This window comes from Parambassis ranga, chromosome 6 (genome assembly GCF_900634625.1).
Source record: "Parambassis ranga chromosome 6, fParRan2.1, whole genome shotgun sequence".
Lineage (NCBI taxonomy): Eukaryota > Metazoa > Chordata > Actinopteri > Ambassidae > Parambassis > Parambassis ranga.
Genome location: NC_041027.1, coordinates 13,980,874 through 14,002,235, shown reverse-complemented (window position 1 = coordinate 14,002,235; position 21,362 = coordinate 13,980,874). Strand labels below are relative to the sequence as shown.

Sequence of the window (21,362 nt, the reverse complement as noted above, 5' to 3'; positions counted from 1 at the left end):
GAAAAATGTTGTTTATGACTACTTATTACTTGAGGGCCACTGGGACCATCAGTGCACTAAAGTTTCTGAGCATGAGACCACAAAAAAACAAAAGTAACACTGACACATTTGTCAGATTTGAACACATCGGTCCCCTCTGCTCTGCTGGTATTTCCATGACTGTGATGTGATCACATGTTTCTAAAGATCATATTTTTTATAGTTTTTCCAGCAGACTTCTTTTCCCGTGATGCAAGCTGCTTTTTTATTTGTTGCATTCAAGCTTTAAATAACTGAAAAAGATCGGCCTGGACCAGTTCACTGCTTTACATCGAGTCCCAAATGTAGCTTAAATGCGACGTAATAAAATAAAAACAGCTGACGCACTTTTCTGTCGTCAGGACAGAGACGTGTGTGCTTTTCCTTCTTCTTTAGGATTTGATGCCTGCAGACTGGACGTGTCTTTTCTTTTCCATCGGCTCCTCTGTGAGCAGAAAGTATCCGGTTACTGCCTGCACTTCCATCACTGACATGATGAGTAAGACGAATCTCGCAGCTGTTTGTTATTTGTGTTGATGGGCGATTTTGTTGTGCTTGTGCTGCTGCAGCAAAGCAGCAAAGCAGCCCGCTCTGCCACCGAGCAGCCAAAACAAATCTCAAGGTTTGAGTTCATAATAATAATAATAATAACAAAAAAAAACTCTGTCCTGTAATTAGAGGGAGCAAAGGTCCAGTCTGCTGGATTTATGAAAGAAAATATTCATTTAGTGTAATTATAACTGTCACCAACAAATAAAGTGACTGGACATAAAATCCAAAACAAGCAAATTAAAGGGATGTAACAGAGGCGATGATAACAGTGATTAATGGCTTTTTAAAATGGAAACATCACATGTCAGGTTGTCACCGTGCAGCCAGACGGGTAATAACGTTCAGACAGGGAGGCCCGTGCTGCTGCTGCTGCTGGGTCAGACGCAGCACGGGTAGCACGCTGCTTCCTGTTTGTTATGGTTTCATTCAGACATCAGGAGTATCTGAAACAGTCTCAGGACGTTTGTTAGTTTTCTGTCTGAGGCTGGATGGATTTCAGAACGGCGCCCTGAGCGTTGGAACTCTTTCATTGCTGTAGCTGGATATTTTTTTTACACCTTTATTAAATTTACAGATAAGCGACGGTTTTCTTTGTTTTTTGCTTTTATCCTCTGGGTTAATCTGACAGTAATTATCTGGAATTTAGTGGTGTATAAAATATTTGAGACTTTGTTGTTAGCTTTAGGTATAAACATTGATTGCTTAACCCTTTCACTGCTATGATCATAACAGTCCTTTTTCTTTTTTTTAATGATTCTGTCAGAAAATATTCTGTATATTCATTATTTTTCCTGTTTTTCTTGACAGATGAAATATAACTTTTCAAAAGCATATTTGTTATTATGTTATAAATGCTCAGAACAGTGTGTAATAACAAGAAAAGTAAAAAAAACGGATTTGAATTTTCATCAAATTTCTCTTTATAAACAACTATAAATGTGCAGCAACAAGACAAAAATTAAACTCAAACTATTTTAAATCAACTCTCCTACGCTCCTCTAAACTCCCGCCCCTGGCACACACACAATGTGGTCATTACCGTAATGATGGAAAGAGCTCAGCTTCCAGAATCCGTTTTTCCAACAGTGCGAACATAACCAGAGCTACGGTAGTTTGAACAGCACATGTCCATTTCTGTTGCCGGACACAGCTTCCTGTTAGCAGGGTTAAAGATCACCAAGTGTTCCCCAAATATTTAAGATTTAAGAAACCTTTATTAGTCCCACAATGGGGAAATTGCATATTTCAAAATGCAACAAATGTCTCCACCTTTTTTTTCATGTTTCACCAAAAAGAAACCTGCTACAGGTGTTTAATAAAAACAAAGGTGGAAGCAACAAATTAAATAAAGTGTTAAATAACACAAAGCTACATTTAAAGGATCAATAAAGTGTATTATTTATTTTCATCCTGTAAAAATTGTGTAATTAGCTCAGCAGGGTTATATTTTTTTTATGCACGTTTTCAGCAGCACAGCTAAATGTTTGATTTTGCCGTCCTGGTCCACACAGGTTGAATCACATCATGAGTTAAAGATGGAGTGGATTCGCAGCTCCAGTGTGTGTGTGTGTGTGTGTGTGTGTGTGTTTCCGCAGTGACTGTCAGGGGAACGAGGCCTAGACAGCAGGTTCAGCTGAAAGTGTGTAAAGGAGGTTTTTTTTATTTATTGACGTGCGGCGTGGAGCTGAAACACAGCAGCTACAGCGTGTTCTGACCTTCGCCTGAAGAAGCCCACAGTACTGCAGACCTACAGGAGGCTCCCTGACCGACTGTCTGGAGTGCAGGGATGCCCGGCAAGTCAACTGTGTGTTTCCAGGCTATATACGCTGCTGGTTTGATGGTCGGTGTGTTTAACTATAAACCTTAAGGCTTTGTCTCATCGATTTCAGCGCTAGCTTTGCATTATGATTCAATACAACCTGTAGTTTTGTGTTGCTGTGGTGTTGCTTTTCTAAGTTTTGTAGTAGAAAATCTCTTCCCCTCCAGCCTCGTTTAGCCAGTTTAGTGTGAGACTCCTGGGTTCTGTATGCAGTAATTGCTTTAAGAGTTCTAATTGTAAGCAAACCGCCATCAGAGGGTGTGAAACATAAAAGATGCAAAAAGCTGGTATTTGAGCAGGCGGCCCCGTCCCCCCTGAATCCACCCGCACCTTTTTCACTGGCAGAAGAACATCTGCTTCAATAAAAAAAGGAAATCTGCTGATGGCATGGTTTGAGATGAAGGACGGCGTCTTCATTTAACGAGACGTCTTATTTATCTGGGAGGATCTTTTTCTGTTAAGCTCATGTGTCAGAAAAGTGAGTTAATGTTTGGTGTTCCTCAGGGATGCTGCCGTGGTCCTCTGCTGGTCTCTGTTTACATGGTGCCTGTGGGTGAGTGATTGATTTCCACAGCTGTAGATGATACAAGGTGGTTATTTATCTGGAAGGAGTTTTATGTCTAAATGGGAGATCATGTTTTAGGAGTTCCTCAAGGAAGCTGCTTTTTTCTTTTTATGCAGCGTAGGCTGAAGTTTTGCAGCTGTACTGATGATGCACAACTGTTCATCTCATTGGAACTGGTTTGGCTGCAGTCAATAAATAGATACAGACCACCACAGATACTTTAATAAACTCCTCATGCAGGGTTTACCTGATCGACTGTCGGTCCACTCTTAAGATAAAACAGATAAAAAAGTGTGGGAAGCTTTTCACTCTGCGGCCAGCGCATGATGACCAGTCAGAGTTTGACATCTCGCTGTGAAGCAGGAAGTGGCTACAACCTCATATTTATGAAGAGTTTTAAGCGATCATCATGGGAATAGTTGTAGCACGGCCTAATGGCATACAAACCTCCTCCTTCTTCTTCTTCATTCCTCCTATTATCCTCTTCCTCATTTCGGCCTCCTCCTCCTCCTCCTCCTCCTCCTCCTCTCTCAGTCCGGCTGCTTGTACAGTAGTTAATGATGGAGGGTCTGTTGCTGGTGGCTGTCTGCAGATATGAAGCAAGCAGCGGGGCTTTGATATCCAGGCAGCAGCCAGTGCAGTTGACATTAGCTATTCCTCTTCATCACTGCTGCTTACCGACTCTCTCTCTGTCTCTCACACACACACACACACACACTGTTTCTGATATACTGTAAATACCTACATGTATGAACATCTGTTTATGTTTATTACAGGGTGGACAGAAGTGTATGGATTGTACACAGATAAACTGTATGAATTAGCTGTACTGCAGTACTCCCACACACACACACACACACACACACAGCTGATGTTGCAGTGATCTTCTTGACAACAGAGTTCTTCCATCTGTCCCTTCAGAGACTGTTGGTGAGAACAAAGACCTCCGGTGTGAGGGATGTAAGAAAGATAAGAGGCGCAGGAAACAAAGCAAGTAACCGGAACTAATGAAACGGTACATGGAAGGTGGAGGAGAGAGACGAAGAGGAAGAGGAGGGGCTCGTAAAGAGAGAGAGAGCTGCACGAGGGTCAGTCAGGAGGTGCTTATCAGATGCACAGAGAGGAAAGGAGGGAAAGGTTGATGACCGGCGTGTTTCTCTTCCTCTTGTTTGGGTCATTAGTGTTAATTATTAATGCTGTATGTGGAAGGATGGAGATGGAGGGGCGGCCATTTTTGAAGAGAAGAGGAGGGAAAGACAGGAGCAACAGTGTAAAGCAGAGAGGGGAGGTCTGCGGCTGCATCCTCCCTCCGCTCCACTCCCTCCAGTGTGTCTGTAAGCCGATAAATAATTGAGTGTGCCGAGCAGGGGACTGCATGGGTTAGAGGAGAGAGAGGAGAGAGAGGAGAGAAGGGGAGGCCTGCCGGAGCGCAGTACACTGAAATAAGGCCCTGCTCCTTTAAACTCTTCTTCTCCTGCTTGTCTTCGTTTTGATCTGCTCCACTCTCACAGCAGCTCCGACGCTGATGGCGTTCGGCATGAAGCCCCACCCAGTCCCGCGTTTGTCCACTTGAGCTTATCTTAAGATGTACTCTGACTCTGGGTGGGGGGGCTAATTCCCCAACTCACTCACTTTTTTTTAAAATAAAGAAATAGACTCTGCTTTCTTTGCATTGTAAGTGGTTCCTCACTGAAGAGAACTCGAGCTGTTAAAGCACAAACTCTGACAGGCTGTTCGACCAACAGGTGAGAGGAAAGAAGAGGATGTAACCTGCAGCCTCGTCCAATTAGGAAAGAGCTGCTAACATTAAAACAAATTCAAAATAAATTACTAAATCCAACTATAAACCGTGCTACATGAGAGAACTGATATTTTCAAAATAACATACGGAAAGACAGATTTTCATAATGCTGCTGACATCACATCAGAGGAGCTCACCACATGTTTTGATGGGGTCTCTTCTTCAGCAAGATGTTTTTGTTGTAGTCATGTGACCCTCATGTCTCACTGTATAAAGAGGTGATGGTGAAGACAGTCGTAAAAGTATCTGCTGATATTTGCTTGACCCGTGTTTTCTCCTGCGGTATTAATTTTAATATCACATCCTGACATCTCACTGGATGAACCGGTGTTATAAATTATTAAACAAGTGTACTGTTGAATGAAGCTGCTTTTTTTTATTATATCTGTGGAATAAACAAGCACAGAGCAAACAAAATAATGAACATGAAAACTGAGAGTAATGAAAACATGACTTCATATCCATCACATGAGAAGGTGCTGGAGCAGATCTGAGCTACAATAAAAGGCACATTAAGACCGCATTTATATGTGATCTCATATATCAGTGTGTGTGTGTGTGTGTGTGTGTGTGTGTGTGGCAGGGCAGTGGCAGCAGGCTGTCAGCTGGGAGATGCGGCCACCACGTCCTTCATAAGCTTTTCTTGATAAACTTCACCATCCCAGCTTCACACTTCATTTAGCTCAGTGACAAGCTAGCAGACAGGAAGTGTGCTCGTCCCCGCCGCCGCGAGTAGGGGGCCGCAGTGTCTGTGTGAATCTCTGCTCCTTTCCATATTCAATTGAAAGAGGCTGCGCGGCCGCCAGGCGCTGGCGGTCAGCCGTGTAATCCGTGTAATTCTCCACTGCAAGAGCGGTGTCAAACTGTTAAATGGACAAAGTGCTGCCAGTGTCCACTCAGTAATGCTTTAATTGATCCATGTGTGTGGCTGCTCATCATAGTTACGGCCAAATGCAGCAGTGATGAGTGAAGCTCTGGTAAATAGGCTGCTTTGTGTGTTTTTTCTCTGCTGTCAGTGCTGATCATGCAATTTATACACCGGTATGTTGTGTGATGTTCACCGTCACGCACATGTTAATGTGCCGCAGTGTTGTGTGTGTGTGAAAGGTGCAGCAGAGCATTTTGCCGGCCATATGTGAGGCGCAAACCGAAAAAAACATGAAGCGTTTTCACAGCCTACTGAGCCACTTATGTCAGGTAAAAGTTTATGATGAATACACGACGGCAACGTCACCGCACGCCTTCACTTCTCAGGCCTGGGGTCCCGCCCGGCGTGTTGGTGCTGCGCTCACCAAAGTTTTTGTTCCGTCCTCAGCGCAGCTTCTGGTCCCATCGGACTTCATGTTCAAACCTTTATGTACACATACAGATATTTATGTATGTGCTGGACTCTAAGAACTGCAGCGGTTCCCTTTTCTTCCACTCTTTGTGCACATGTATCATAACTCAGCAGTCTCCAAAACGGGGTAAATTCCTGCTTGAGGAGATGTTTTTATATAATTCTCTCACTTTAATAATATTAATTATGTCCGTGGCCACTTTGAGTGACAGCCAGGGGCTTCCTCCTCTGTCTGTATGGAGAGTTTTAGGCTTTGACTGTGACAGCTTTCCATAAGCCTGCGGGTGAGGTCATGGTTTAGGGACCTTGTGTATACTGTATACGCTCTTTTTGGTGTAAAAAATAATTCTGTTGTCTGGCAGTGACAGAGCTGTCAGGCCACAGACAGTAGTAATCAGCATGAGCAGCAGCATGGAAACAGCAGCTCTGCTGAATATAAGCTGTAAACTGCACAGTGTTAGTAACCAACAGTAGGACTGCAGCACCGTGTGTGGAATGACTGCTGGGAACGTGAAGCAGAAGCACTATTTGTTGGCGTTTTGGCCTTTCCACTTGAACAAAATCTCCTGGTATCGGTCAAGCCCTCGGGGAACCTCCTTACCCGTCTTCCTCTTGACATCCCTGTAATTCCTCATGTCCCGCCATATCACAGAACAGCAGTTTCTGCTCGGTGCTTGGCTCTTTGCGGCTCATTCTTCTATTCACAGTGTGCTGTAATCTCCACGCCAATAAGGAGATTAAACAGGCGAGCAGGAGAGGGGATTTCTAGGATTTTTTCCTGTGAGCACAAAAGGATATCAGTGGGAGGAAGAGATATTACCCCAGGCTTTAACACCGCACAGGGAGGGTGGGAAGCAGCAGCAGAGAGCCGGAGCTGGAAGGAGTGTTTGTGATAGAAGGGAAGAAAGAGAGCAGGGGGAGTGAGGTGTTATCACCTGCAGCCATCATTAGCACTGTTTACAGAGGGGCCACCGGGGAAAGGTCAGCGCGCGACACTCCTTATCTTCCTGACGACGGTCTGCTATCACTTCAGCGTCCCTATCGAATGCTATGTGTGCGCCGTATCTCTGACCCCAGATCAGTATTTAACTGCACACAGGCTCTCACTTCGTGAAGTGTGCGGGCAGGGAGCCAGACGGCCTGGAGCAGTGAGGCTGTGTGGTCGTTACTTTGAATCCAGCTTCAGAGAGGAAAGCCAGGGTTTGTGTTCCAGGTGCAACACTGTGTGTGTGTGTGTGTGTGTGTGTGTGTGTGTGTGTGTGTGTGTGTGTTTGATTTGAGCATCTTGGCTTCCTGTTCTGTACACAAGCATGTTTGAGTGATGATTTGAGATGTGACAATAGATTTTGTGTTGAGACTTTGAGTCTGATCTGCACAGTTTAAAGTCATCATTTTGCTGATCAAACATTGTGGCTTAGAAAAAACATCAACACCCACAATGCAGTGGGCTCTTAGGCAATAACAACCACAGAACTGGCTTTGGTTGTTTCTTTCAAGGGTCATGAGGTTTGTATCCATGTGTGAACTCCCACAGCTGTCCCCGCCCGGTACAAAGCCGCTCCGCTCTGCTTCTTTGTGGATGGAATTTGTTTGATTTGCTTGCTCAAACAGATGAAGGTGTAAAAACCTGTTCACACTGGGGAAATCAATCCGGCTAGAGAGGGATTTGGGCCGTATCTGGATATATCCAGATAGTTTTTTTTTTTTTTTTTAGTCTGAACAACGTGAATCCGGATATATCTGGATTGGCTTACATCTGCCTCAGGTCTGAACGCAAATCCCACTAGCGACGTGATACTTCCGGGTTCACAGGGACAGTGTCCGCGTCGCGTACAAAAGCCGAACTACGACAGCTTTGCCCCGAGTTTATTTTCCACAGCTACAAAGGAATAAACTGCTTTTTGAACTGAAATAAACTAAAGAACGAGCGACACTGGACAAAAAATGTGCACATACCACGGAATGAACGGACTCTGTATATTACGAGGTGCCACCTAGCAGTTTGGAGGACAACAAACAAGCCGGGTTGAGTGGGATTGAGTGTGTGTGATAGCCAGATTTGAAAATAGGTCTGAACATATCTGGATTCAATCCTACTCTAGCTGGACTGACTTTCTCCAGTGTGAACGGGGCCTAACTGGCTCAGATTTCTCTGATTTGGTTTATTCATTCACTTTCAAGGTGAACATGTGGCAGAGACTCAGTCTCTTCCTCCCTCTCACCCCGTCTCGCCCTCAGTGTTGGTCTGGTTTTTTAAAAAATAACGTTTTCTCCTGATATGTGACTTTTCTCGGGGTACTCCGGCGTCCTCACACATACGCTGTTTGTTTCTCTGTGTTAACGCTGTGATAGACTGGCACCTGTTCAGGGTGAGCCGCGCCTCCGGCCCAGTGACACGAACATGGATGGATGGATCATAAAAAAAACAGGATACTAAAAATTCAGTGGAGCCCTGAAACAAAGCAAATTCTCCTTTCAAAGATGATTTTACCTCTAAATTCTCTAAGTTGTGAGAATGAAGTTCTCTTATTTATGCTTGTTGTTGTGTTTGTGTGTGTCAGGAGGTTCGGTACACATGCAAAGCCGTGTGCTGCTGCAGAAGCAGAACAAATTCAACTTAAAGTAAAATTAAAGAAGGAAATTAAAGACTTGGAAAATGGGAGTGGGTAATTAAATTACACGCCGCCCTAAAGTTGCTGCAGGAAATACCAAGCGAACGGCCGAGGTCGTAAACCTTTTACACACTGTCCTGCCTGTGTCTTATCTGTGATTGGTAACGGGGAGTAATTAGATCAGATTTGATTGGACTCTTAATAGACTTCCAAATAAAAGAGGCCACCATTGATCTGCTCATGAATCTAATGAACGGAATGGTTTTATGTATGAGTTGAAGTGATCCTTGCATTCCGTCAGTCTGATAATGTCGATAGCAGAATGGCCGTCTCTCTCTCTCTCTCTCTCTCTCTCTGTGACTCCATCTATCTGTTTCTTTTTTTTCCACTGCTGACACACACACAGGTTGTTGCAGACGAGAGCTTGGGGCTTAAAGGCAATAAAGTTAGCTATCGATCAATACTCTGCCACCACCTCTAACCCCCCCCCCCCCCCCACCCTCTCCCACTCCAGCAGGCAGCACAAGGTCAGCCTTGGGGTCCACATCCTGCATCTGGGCTGAGGCTGCATCAGTGACTGAGAGAGGCTGGGCATGAAATAAACAATTAAAGCAAGGCGAGCAGTGAGCATAATCACTCAGAGTGTAGGAAGCGGCAATAACACACACACACAAACAGGTTGTAAGCAGTAGAAAGGCAATTTTACAAAGCTATATTTAGAGATGCTGCATTGCTGGTGTCAGAGCTGTTCAGCGTCCCGGGACAGACTCCAGAATGTAGTGCAGAATGTGGCTTTTAGTCAGCGCGAGGAACAAGACGTTAAACAAAAAGTGTTGTTCAAGTTCTACTTCAAGTTCACTACTCCTCATGCACATGCAGACTGTCTTCCTTTCATTCAGGTCTCTATCTACCAGCAGGCTGATATTTCTAAGCAGTCCAGTGAGTTGTTGGCTTGTACATTATTTTATCCCTGAGGGGATAAAATACAAATAAAAAAATGAAATAAAATTAAGAATTAAAAATAAAATAAAGAAAGTAAACAACCCCTTACAACTGGATCGCCCCCTGGTGGCTGGCTGGTCATAAACCCTGCCTCCTTCATGTTAGCGGCATGTAGAGGTGGCTGTTACCTAGTTTGTTTTGTTTTTTTAATCATCTGTGTCTTGTTGACTAAAAAATGAGGAGGTAACGTTGCAGTCAGCAGTCTGCAGTTCCAAGATGGCGTCTTTTTCCAACCTGTACGTGAGATGTTGTGGCCTCAAGGTTGTGCAGTGGGTGGAGGCAGAGCTGTGTCACTCATCTTTATATGCAGCCTGTGTGTGTGTGTGTGTGTTTCAGTCTCGCTCAGACATAAAGGTAAAATAATAACTCGTACTTTTACCTCCCTTTAGCTCTCCACCAACGACCCATTGGAGACACACTGTGGTGAATTTTCTATTTTCACACAATGGCACACACACACACACACACACACACACACACACACACACACACACCAGATGACCAGTATGGCTCATTAAGAAACACCCCCTCAAAAAATAGTAGAAAACACACACACACACAAACACACACACACACACAGGCAGTACAGTAAATGGAACAGCAGCCCAGTGACATTAGTGTTATAGGTTATTGAAGGATTTTAAAGGATTTATAGTGCGAGAGAGAGAGAGAGAGAGAGCTGGAGGCAGAAATAAGTTCACACACACACACACACACACAGTGTTTTTCCATCTTCTCTCTCCACCCTCACCTTTCCATCTCCATCATGCATACGGCTCTCACCCTGTGCACCAGGTCAGGAGGAAATAGCTGCTGTTTGAAGCTGCTCTCACATCTCTTCCTTTTATACCCCCCAATCCCCAGCAGCTTGACATCCACACTCTGTGTGTGTGTGTGTGTTTTACACCCACACCTGCATTGACTGCATACTACTGTATACTCTGCTGTGTGTCCTCCAGACTCTACAGAAGAGAGCAGCCACCACATATGGCACTTACAGTAGAACCATGTGTTGTGTCTGTGTGAGAAGAAGCAGGCTGAGCGTCGGTGGAGTTTTCCTCCATCGTGCACGCTTTCTGTGAATCTTCTGTTTCATTTCCTCTTGTGGTTAATTAAGAGATGTTCTCATTTTATTCTGAGAAGGCATATTAGCTGAGTGTTGTTGTAAATTAATTAGTGGTCTCTTAGTAATAGTTGTTTTTCCTTGTTGTTTAATTTACCAATATTCCAGTTACATTGATGAAATTGGTGTGAAAATGAGGATTGTGTGTACTGTTTAACAGGCGTCTTGATGGAAATTTGATCCTCAGCGCATCCACCCAGCTCTCCATACCTCTAAAGACAGGCAGGTATTTGTAATCAGAGACAATCTCACCATCCTTGTCCTCCTTGTGGCATGTGATGTGTTACACACTGGGAAAATCAATCCGGCTAGAGCGGGATTCAGGCCGTATCTGCATATATCCAGATAGTTTTTTTTCTGAGTCTATACAAAGCGAATCTGGATATATATACCTCTCGGAGGTGGATCTAGCCAGATTGGCTTACATCTGGTTCAGGTCTGAACACAAATGGTGCTAGCGAATCCCACTAGCGATGTCACACTTCCAGGTTCATGGGGTCGCGTACAAAAGCCGTATGTAAACAACCGCCAAGCTACGACAGCTTTGCCCCAAGTTTATTTTCCACAGGGCTACAAAGGAATAAACTGCTTTTTAAACCGGAAAAAAACAAAGAATGAGCAACACAGGACAAAAAAAAAAAAAAAAAAACGCATGACGCATGCGCACACGCGGTCCTACCGCGGCCTGAACGGACTCTGTATATTACGAGGTGCCACCTAGTGGTTTGGAGGACAACAAACAAGCCGGGTTAAGCTGGATTGAGTGTGGACACGTGTGTGTGACAATAGGTCTGAACATATCCAGTTTAAAGGCTATCTGGATTCAATCATACTCTAGCTGGATTGACTTTCTCCAGTGTGAACAGGGACTATGTTGCTTTTGACTGTAGCTGAGACTTTTAGAACGCCTCATTAGACATCATCCACATCAGAGACAGTCGTGGCTGCAGGTGATGTGTTCTCAGGTTCTGTGCACGTCTGTCTGGCTCTTTGTTGGGCTTTCTGTCTCTGCTGGACTTCTCTGGTGACCCTGAGCCCTCACTGACAGTCTGTTTTTGACTCTAGCATTATTTGTGCCCATGTGTTGAGTAACATTCTCTAAAAGCTGTTAGTTAGCTTGTGTTTGAGCAGCAGCTTTCTGGGAAATGACACAAACAAGTGAGGGCATCTGTGGAGTAGAAAGAACAGCAGACAGATCTGTGTTAGTTTTTATCTGGACGCTTGCTCTCTGTTCTAAATCAGTGTCTGAGTTAGAATGGTGTGAGTGTTGTCTGTCGCCAGTTTTGCATTGTTTTGCAAGTTTATCCTTTGTGACCACGGTTATAAGTAACAAATGTCCCCCGCAGAAGATAAATAAACCCATAAAACTTTGTTCAGACGGACCACAGCACTGCTGCTTATTTATTCCAATGAGACCTCTGCATCAGCAGCAGCTCTCCCAACACCAAAAAAAAACTGCAGAGAAGGCACAGACTGAATGTGTTGCAGCACAGTGTGATGTTATCTGGCGGCGCGCTGACCCATCAAACCTGTGGAAGGTTTGTATGTAAATTAAATGGATTCATTTGGCGAACAGAGTTTCATCATCTCGCTCACTCCTCAAATAAAAAGCCCACGATTCACAGTCAGATATTAAAGTTGACAATATTACACAGCTGGACATATTACCAATGCTGATCTGACTAGTAGTCTAAGAACATTTTCCTGCATGTTTGTGCAAATGCTACAACCCCCATGTGTGTTTGTCTGCCTGTCTAGTTGTGTTGGTTATTGTGCTCACATGTATGCACAGGGAGAGGAGGTTTATGCTAGTTTAGCATGGGTATTCCCAAAAGTGTTGTGTGTATTTATCCACCCGTAACCATGGCGACATGGTGGAGAATCCAACCAATAACGTGCCACAGAGACTCCAGGTTGCAGGTCAAAGCTTCTATTGACTGGAAACTAGCTTGTGATCCTCCTCTTGCATTTTCATGCTCAGACTTTTCTGTTTGTCCGCCTTTATATTTTGCTTCTCTTTGCTTCTTTTCACGGGGGTTGGTGAGCACCTACATGCAAAATGGTGCTCACAGGGGTCAGTCATGGTTGGGTTGGTGCTGATCCCATTGGGCCACATGTTGGCCTGTTCATCCCTGGTTTAGATTGTCTGCGGACAGACACCAATGCCCATAACAGTCTGTGATATAAGCCATAAATCATACCGAACATTGTCAGTGCTTCTGAGAGCTAGCATGCTAGGACCGACAATGTGAGAACGAAGTGCAGATGGGATCTTTCAGGAATCACTTCTCACCCGGAAAGCCACAGGTCCTGTTTAATTGACCCATGTTTATGTATCACAGGTGACCTCTGACAAGAGCAGATTAACATTCTACACTGCTCCAAGGACAAAGTGATTATTGAGCCTAGGACCTCCCACAGGACATGAAGGCACTTCCTTGTTTGGTTTTTAATTGGTTATTTGTTTTTTTTTACTGTATTTTCTACCTGACTATTTGAATCCTTTACCTTCTCAAGCCCTTTGCTAAATAATGGACATGTCAAGCGCAGTAAACTGGCATTATGTAGACTGTTTGTGCAGTAGTTTCTTCAGCTGCTTAATGACCTACATTTGATGTAATACATTTACATTTACATACATTTACATGTACATTTAATGTCCTTCATTTGATTCGAGTCAGTTCAGCTATTCAAATCAACATTTTAAACATGTCCCCCTAACCCTCGTGCAGACTTGCAGTACATCAAAATACAACGATGCTTTTAACGTCCGAGTAAAAAACATTTAGTCGCCATCAAGCAGCTCTGAACTTTCTACAGGTAGAGTTCTGACTCAGCCTGCTCCGTACAGAATTAGAAGGGCTGTAAACGTAATACCATAACCTAATATTCTCTTAGACTCGGCCAGAGCGGTATTGATTGTGCTGTCAGCCGTATGTAAATGCTGCTGTCTGCTATCACTTTTTGACCAGGTGATGTGTGAGGCGTCTGACAGCTTAATTTGACAGCTGGAGGGTCTTCACTGTTTATCCGATCTAACCGAGCATACTGCAACACTGCTGCTGCTGTGTGTGTGTGTGTGTGTGCAGTCAGTGGGTTTTTACTACAAGGAATTTTAGTATTAAATCTGAGTCATGAATTTGTGAAACTTTTTGACTTGTTTAAATATTTAAAGATCTTATGAACGTGGTCCGGAGGGAGGTAAAATTCTTTTAATGGTGGTTTCAGCAGATAATTTTCGGGAAACAGTAAAAATATTACTGTCACAGCAGGACTTCACAAACAATGAATATTGACTCTTTCTGTAAATGATGTTATTTTTCCGCAGCCTCAGGATGTGATGTCACATGCAGTTTTTTTTGTTTTGTTTTTAGATTATCTGTAAATCTCTGATTAGCTAATTTGCTTTATTACCTAAGAGCTGGCTAATGCAATTAGCAACGTAGCTCCCTGCTGTTTCACTCTGCTGCAAATAATACGCATAACATTTATTCAATAATGGGGTTTTAGTCAAAATTATGACCCAATTAGACCTAGTTTCACATTCATTTGATTTCACAGAGGAGCCGGTTACGTTTCACCTCAGATGTAATTACAGCAGAATTAATATCAGCCGCAGTAATTGGGTTTCAAGGCAAAGTTAAGTAAGTAATAGCACAGAAATGGGCTGGAGGGGAAATGTGATATTTAAACTGCAGAAATTGTCACTCAGCAGGAAGTTAAAAGAATAATTGTCATGTTGCTCTTCTCCACTAAAACTGCAAGTCAAGCACCTGCTCATATATAGGAGGTTTTGTATGAGGAACTCTAATGAACCAATCAGGTCGTCTGTCTTCAACATTCGAGGTCAAATAAATTCATGACACTGTGTGGACACTTCTCTGCCGTCTGTTATTTATTATAGAAGAGAACTCTGACGGCAGACTTTTTGTAGGCCTTAACATGAGCTTGTGTTTTTTTAGTGTTATACGACTGTATCATCAGCATATACATTGATATTTACATATCAATGTAAATACCAGAGGACCTAGTGGTGAACCTTGAGGTACACCAACCTTATAGCTGACCATAGTTTCACATTTCTTCATAGTTCAGTAAAATAAGAAAGGAGGAGTCAAATATGAGCCTCCTTAAGTTCTGATAACACTCCTTTGTCCTTGAAGAGTTAACAGAGGAAATAATCACATGTACTTTGGAGTTTATTCACTGGTTGTGTAGTTCCGCCCCCACCCCCTTCATCCTCATAGCCTTTCTTCCCCATTCTTCTATTCCCAAATTGAAATTACATGCCTTAAAAATTTCTTTTCTCCATCCCTTCATCCCGTCATTAATATTTAAAGCGACACCCTGAGCAAACTCAACACGGCGAAATGGTAAAGAGAGAGAGAGAGAGATAGAAAGAGTGACAAGGAAAAGAGAGAGAAGAGGGGGGTGGGGGGATGGTTGAAGGGATTGTGTTCCCAGGAATCCTTTAATCCGGGGGAATTAGCCATTTAATAGCGAATCGCCATTTGTAGATTACAGGGTTTAAACTCCAGAGAGCCAACACTGTCTGACACCTGCTTAAACACTTCTAACCTGGAACCTCACACACACACGTGTAGAGATGCTGTATGTACCATTTATGACCTGTTTTTCAATCAGCTGGTGCAAAGCTACAATATAACTTTATATCATTCTGCTCTATGTCATAAAGTTTATAAACAGAGGACCCAGTGTTGAACCTTGAGGCGCCCCAACAGCAGTGGCAGTGACTGTCTAGTAACAATAATATTAAAAAGTGAGGATGTTTTTCCCATAAATTCTCCCTTCATTATAGATTTTTTTTATTGCAGAACACACACACACACACACACAGGGAATCTGCTTGCTGTAATTTTGCCGCTGTAACGGTTGCACGGCAGGAGATCAAACAGCTGCTATCTGCTCTCATTCTCATGATCATTTTGCAGAAGATGACAACTGTGTGTTGTCCCTGGCAGAGATAAGGGCCATACAGGAAACAGCAGTGTGTGTTTTTAATATTCGGCAGGCAGTAAGTCATTTACTCCTCAGCACATAACGAGATGCTATCGTTGCCTCTGCTCGCCTCACCCACCCCCGAGGAGTGAACAAAAACAGAGAGGAACGAGGGATGGGGGAGTGAGCGATCACTTCAACAGCTTGTTCCTCGGAAATAATAATAATAATATTTACTGTTTGTTGAGCTAAGGTTTTGCTCTTCATATTAACTCTTCGGTCCGTAGAGGATTTTTATTTCTTTTCTTTTTTTTGCACTAAAATAGCATCATTTAGAGGATTACATGATATTCAGATAAACTCCCATAATGCACAGCGGCACATACTTTACATTAACTCCATATTAAACTAATGACATTATTTATACAGCACAGAGCTGAACTGAGCTGAAATTTGTCTTTCATCTACCAGCAAAGGGTTTTTCATTTTTGCTGCGGCGCTGACATCTCTAACACTCACAGCAGGGCAGTGAACGTCACACGATGCAGGTACAAGGCAGGCAACATCCTAAAGACCTCAGCTGAGTGGGAACACATGAACTATCTGAGCCATGAGCATTTTTTCTGGGCGTTTTCCCTCCTGTCACACACTCAGTCCGTGTGGGCTCATTGTTCACTGCAGCATAAAGTCCTGCACCTCGATGGAAACAGCACCATCATGGCTGCACGTAAGGAGAACGCAGGCATGTCTTAGTGCAAGACACACACTTAAAATACACTCAATACTCCGGGAGTCAAACATGGTGTTTACATGTGATAAAAACATGCACACAAACAACTAATTGTCATAGATCTTTTTTTTTTTTGCCTTATTATTTGAGAGAAGATCCTTTTGTGATCCTCCATTGGTCCATCACTAAATGCAGGTGATGCCTTCCAGCCTCCCATCACTGCCCTCTCGCTCTCTCTCGCTCTCTCATTTGATCGCCCTCTGTCTCTCCCAGCAGTGCCAGCTGTTAGCTTTCTCTCCTTAACAGCACCTCCACACACACACACACACAGCATTATGTGTATACACAGAAACAGCCTTTGTCCACACACACACACACACACACACACACACCTGTGCTCGATGCAGGTAGACTGCCCACATATTGCGTCTGTGAGCCGGTGCCAAACAGTGCCGGCCTGCCTATGCTGAGCTGAACAACGGGGAATACACAACCTGTGGTTTGTGTCGGCTCAGAGCACTGTACAGCCGGTTTAACATGACCACATTAACAACACAGCTGAGAGGGCCTCACACACATATATAAACACAAAGTAGTTTGTGTTAAGTGAGAAGTGTCACAGTTCATCCACTGTAACTGATGCTGAATGCATGCTGCTCTGATTTCTGATGGATCTGGACTGAAGCTGGCCTGTTTTCGGTGGTTCCTGACTGGACTGATCACTGTTTGGCTTGGTTTGATTGCTTCTGTCTGTTTCACAGTTTGCTGTAAAGAAACTTCATTTGTGTGTCCAGTGTGTTGATGAAGCAGAATCAGATGAAACGAAAGGTGCTCTGGTTTTATATGAAGCCGGGTTTCATGTAAAATATATGAGGTACGAGGACTTTGCTATGTTGCCTGATAAAACCTGCTGTGGAACCACAGGCCGATGGAGGGAGAGAAACATCCAGAAACAAGAGATGGAGACAGACACACAGTGTTATTGACCCGGGTCTGGGGTCGGGTCATTCAGGTGAGTTGACGTCAACAGGGGACGGCTGCTGTTGGGCTCTGGATGCGAGCTGGTTCACAGATGAGGAGCGGATGCTGTGGGGCCTGGCAGGCCGACATGTTTCTTTCATGAGGAGTAGCTGAAGTGTTTGACTTTGTTTGGGCAGTGTGTGGTCCTGCAGACAGTGAGACTGACTGATCTGACATCAGCTTGATTAAATGTTAAAATCGCCAGAGGTTTTGGAGATTGCACAACATGGAGCCGTCACGCCTGCCCTTGTCTTGACGTACATTGATCTTGCCCAGGGACGTGCTGAAGATGGATAAAGAACAGCCTGCACAGCTTTACCTATGCACACTGTCAGAACAGGGCAGAACAATTCATCTGTAAGTTATATACCAGGATAACTGACTGTATGGGAACTGATTTATGTTAAACAGCTGATGTACAGTAACCTCCAGAGAACCACAAAGTTGATTGGCCTGTAGGGGGCGCTTGCTCAGCTCCGCAGGCTGTCCAGGTGTGAAACAAACAGGTCAGGTGATCCCAGGCAGCAGGTGAGAGAAAACAAGCATACCCAAGAAACAACAAGAGGCAACCTGTTCACCTGTGGAGTACTTCTTTTATGGAAAACCATGTTTTTGATTTTTGATTCACGGACTCTGACGGGATGGAGGAATATCAATAACTGAGGAACGGACCGTGAAGGTAAGGTAGAAAGTTGCCTTTTTGAAGCTTTGTGGAGAATCCGAGCTGTCATGTTTAGCATGTTGTTCACGTTGTTAGCGCTTTAAACGAGTCGTTGTAGACACGCAGCATCCAGGTGGCTGTGGGGTGATGATGTGGCGGATGTGCACCGTGACTCAGGTGTGGCGCTGCAGGTGATTATATCCCGAGTAAAACAATAAAGTCGAGTTGAAAGTTTGAACTGATCCGTCTGCACTGCTGCTGTGCCGTGTGCGTAAATACGCACGGCTGGAGGCGCTGTACACACTGTACGCATGTCTGGTGTTCATACACAAGCTGCAGCATTCGATCAGTGATAGCAGATCATAACTTTAGGGACCGTGTCATCATATTTATATTTATTATTTACCACTGAGTAATGATTGCCGGCTCATCATGTCCTGTCCTGGTTACTAGTCAGAATTAACCCCTGAAGCTTGGATGATGCTGGTGTGGTGCCTTTGTTGTGTGTGTGGTTAAACTGACTCCTGCCTGTGTTGTTGTTGTTGTTGTTGTGTGTTTGGCTGCTTTGTTTGCCTTCATTTATGAACCCTTTTAAACTTAAATGCTGCCGGCATCGCTGTGTAACACCTATTCTAATGCTGCAGGAGCTGATGCTGAGTGGGATTTGATGCTTCAGACTGTGTGAGCCCAGGTCCCCAGTCTGGGCTGTGGGCTGGTGCAGCTTTCAGAAGGTGGTGGGAGGGACGGCGGGGTTTTCAACCCCCGGGGAGGCAGAATTACCCGTCTGACTGCGGATAAATCAGCTCGTAGCGCACACAGAGAATTTACGAGTCACACTTGATAGATAATACAGAGTGAAACTCGACGGGGACTCTCAGCCTCCCTTTTGTCGCTCCTCTTCCCCTCATCCCTCCATCAGTTTATGTGTCCACTAATTTGGCTGTCTGCTTGGAGCATTTTCACTTTCCCATCCCGTCCCTGGTTCCCACTCAGTCCTCCTACTCTGGTAAATCTATCCGTTCCGTAATTTCCTCTCAGTTCGGTCCTCCACTCATCCCCCCCCTCTCTCTTATTTACTGAGCAGAGAACAGGAATAGAGGAGCAGTAACGCTTCCTCTGTGGCTTTTTCTCATTATTTCCCACTCAGTTTTATTCCATTTCAATATTGCTTTAGCTTGTTGCTTCTACTTGTTTCTAGATTCCTCACAAAACAACTTAGTCTGCTGGTTTGGGAAGCTTTGATGCTCCACAGAACAAATCATTCTGCTTGAGGTAACCAGCCTCAGCTGCTCTCCACTCCTCTCAAAAAAAAAAAAATGTCTCCTCTTAAAATTCGTGCTCAAACACAAAAAGTTGTTTTGCTGCTTATTCATTTCTCCTCCTTCCTTCTCTCTCTCTCTCTCTCTCTCTCTCTCTCTCTCTGGTTTCGGAAAATTCACCAGCACTGCAAAACAACATCTCTGAAATGCCTGCTGCTGACATGGCCAAAACATCCCGCCTCTGGGAAACGTAGTTTCCATCCACCCGCCTCATTTCCCAAGATGCTTCAGGCCTGTGCTTCTATAAATCAGATGCACTCGTTCCACAGAAATGCAAATGTTGGTGCCGGTGCACTTAAATTCTCCCAGAGATATATTACTGCCTCTTGCAGTGTGTGTGAGTGTGTGTGTGTGTGTGTGTGTTTGTGTGTGCATGGGTAAGAGATATATTGCGGCCAGCCATTGGGAGTGCTAAAGCAGAACAGGGTGGATTGAGAATTGCGCGTCTGTGACATCAAAAAATAAAAAGGCAGTGGACTGGGTCCTGAGGATGAGGGAATTATTCTCGTTCTGAAACAAATTTCTCTGCAGCAGCTCGTCCTGTAAGTGTGTGTGTGTGTGTGCAGAGAGAGAGAGAGAAAGCAATGCAGAGGTTGTGAGGTAAAAAGTAGGAGTAGGAAAGGACGGAGGGATGAGTATCTGACGTCTGCCGGAGCCTTTCGGGTCGAGCATCCGGGGCACCGGTGATGGATGCTCCTTTAACACATTTGCTCAACATTAAAGGCTCCGTCCCTCCGATGGGCTCAGGAGGGTCCACCCACATGGCCTCTGTCTCAGCCCCACCCCGCCCCTTGTGTTGGAGCCCTGTTGTCAGCGGGCTGTGGATGAAATACTGCCATGTCAGGCCCTCCATTATGCCGCGCTGGAGAGCAGAGGAGAGGAGAGAGAGAGAGAGCAGCGAGGGTATTGATTCTCAATACTTTTTTCGGTTCTGATCAAACTGTGTTTGAGTATCGCAAACAGCAGGTATAGAAAATTGGCATTGAATGTGTGGTCAGCACTCGTCAGCACTCAAAGAACAACAGAGAGACGATGTGTTTAAATGTTTTTTGCTGCATCCTTTCAGCGTCGACGTATCGTCTGAGGTGTCGCACTGTGACTATGAGGGTTTACGACGCTATTTCTGTCCCCGTTCTCCTGCACTCCGAGCCCAACACAGAGCTCTGTAGTTCCTTGGAAGGCTCCGGTCTGTTTCTGCATGAGGGTGATAAAAGTTTAATGAAACTTTAGAAATCTGAAGGCACACATGCACAATTGAACCCACATGTATGATAAATGACACATTTCTGTGAGCAGATAACGCAGCTTCCACACGATGCAAGAACAGAGGAACAATCAGCGCGCTGTAGGAGCTGAGAAGCCACGTTGGTTTAGTTGGAATTTAGGGTTCCGTGATGCTGTCAGATTTGCTTGTTGTTGTGTGTACGTGTGCGGGAATGTCTGTGAGCCTGTGCTATCTCCTGTTAGCCGCTGTCAGTCTGCAGGCTGTGCAGCGCGTGTCTCCTGTGGCACCATGAAAACCTGGCATCCCGCTCCATCACCAAACATATTTTTGTTAAATAAAAAACTTGCCAGCTAATATCCATGAGTTTAAAATGAAGGCAGCACATTCCTCATCACAGCAGCTGCAGACCTGATGAAAAGCACTGTATCCCAATGTTAACCTCTTGTATACAGGATAGATAGACATCTAGCTGGCTAGCTATGCTGCTACATCCAATAGTGAACAGATAATGGATAAGTGTGGTTAAAGGTCGGGTAGGAGATTTCATTCTGATGCACTTTTTGTTAAATTAGTGTAACTTCTCTTTACAATCCGATAGAAACCGATTAGTTCGGCAG

General features: G+C 44.3%; 1 protein-coding gene across 3 annotated transcripts in view; it reads left to right on the top strand.

The window, feature by feature from the left end:
• Positions 1-21,362, top strand: part of rbfox3a (RNA binding fox-1 homolog 3a) — a 242,842-nt gene that overhangs the window by 145,970 nt on the left and 75,510 nt on the right. The window lies entirely within an intron of this gene.